This window comes from Schistocerca piceifrons, chromosome 5 (assembly GCF_021461385.2).
Source record: "Schistocerca piceifrons isolate TAMUIC-IGC-003096 chromosome 5, iqSchPice1.1, whole genome shotgun sequence".
NCBI lineage: Eukaryota > Metazoa > Arthropoda > Insecta > Orthoptera > Acrididae > Schistocerca > Schistocerca piceifrons.
Window position 1 is genome coordinate 78,000,346 of NC_060142.1, and position 1,668 is coordinate 78,002,013.

Sequence of the window (1,668 nt, forward strand, 5' to 3'; positions counted from 1 at the left end):
GAATTTGTGGAACATACGTTCCTATAAATTTTAAGAAGTTAGTAAGATTTTTTGATTACAAGAATTGAAAGAGATTTGATATAGGTAACACCGATCTTCGTTACCTAGATACCTAGTTGTTGCTTTCACGTGTACTGGGGCATACCCGCATCCCACGTACACAACCAGGGAAGATGGACTTATATAGTTGTTAATCAGGTCTACCTATTCAGGAACTGGCCTTCACGGGGAAACCCCGGAAAACCTGGAGGCTTAGACCCCAACTAGGTATCACAGATGATAGGAAAGACAGAATAATTTAGAAATTTGAGAGATATTCTAGAATTCATAGGAAAGATAAAATCTGCCTCATAGCCAAAAAACATCTTTACACATGCAAATTTTTACAATCTTCTGAAAAATTTTCTTCATCGATGTCTTGCTGAACTGCGGTGAAACTGATCGAACAGGAACATGGGACACGGCACGGAGGACAGGCGTCGCATTGGCGGACCGGACAGAAGACGTAACGGATTTGTGAGACCAGAAGGAACCTCAGCCAGACGTGGCCCGGGAACGGAATCCATGGACCGCAATGTGCGTTCGAAACGTCGATGTTCATGTGTCCTGCAGTTCACATGTCGACGCGCAATTTGCTGTGTTCTTCATCGACCCACGAGCCGAGTGATCCACGGTCGCCAAATTTAATATTTTTGTGGGATCTAAAATTTAAAAACCTCTCTCACACCGGCCTGATTTAGCTTCACTGATCAGGATAGTAAAAAACATGCGTATATTAAGGGAATTTTCATTCACAAAGCAGGCATATCACATTCACACAGTTCAATACTGTTCTATCCTGAATAAATTGAGCTTAACTTATATTCCATAAGGCAGTGAAGCAATTTCGAAGTCTCGGTGCGATGAAAATTGTCAGTCGATCTCCTGAAAACATTTGCAATAATTATTAACTTTCAGTTACCACATGGGGAAGACCGGAGATCTGCTGGTAAGACCGTGTTAGCCTATTTATTGAAAGTAATAAGCTGGATATCTTGAGCATACAAAACGGCAGGTTCGTCCAGTGTAAATCAGACGTCCCCCACTGATCCCGTGCAACACAGCGTAGTAAGCAGACACTGTCAACAATAATCAGTTAAATAATACGCGAACACACTTACTTTAGTTTAGTTCATATATTAAATTCCTTCTCATACAGAATCTGATCAAGATGGCGACCAGCTCAACAATACATACATACGAGGTGTGGCTAGAAAAAAACCGGACTAGTACTGGTGAAACAATAAAACGAATGCAATAAGGCTGAAAGTCGCGTGGCCTGTCACGTGACTCTCGCTCCGCCTACTGCTCGAGTTTCACCTGCCTCCTGCACTCAGTCTGCCCGTGGCGTCTGTTTTAAGTAGTTGACGTTTTGTCTGTGCGTCGGAAAATGTTGAGTGTACAGAAGGAACAGCGTGTTAACATCAAATTTTGTTTCAAACTAGGAAAATCTGCAAGTGAAACGTTTGTAATGTTACAACAAGTGTACGGCGATGATTGTTTATCGCGAACACAAGTGTTTGAGTGGTTTAAACGATTTAAAGATGGCCGCGAAGACACCAGTGATGACACTCGCACTGGCAGACCATTGTCAGCAAAAACTGATGCAAACATTGAAAAAATCGGTAA

General features: G+C 42.1%; 1 pseudogene; it reads right to left on the reverse strand.

Annotated features, from left to right (window-relative positions):
* Positions 1 to 528: 528 nt before the first annotated feature.
* Positions 529 to 683, reverse strand: LOC124799693 (annotated as a pseudogene).
* Positions 684 to 1,668: the final 985 nt, after the last annotated feature.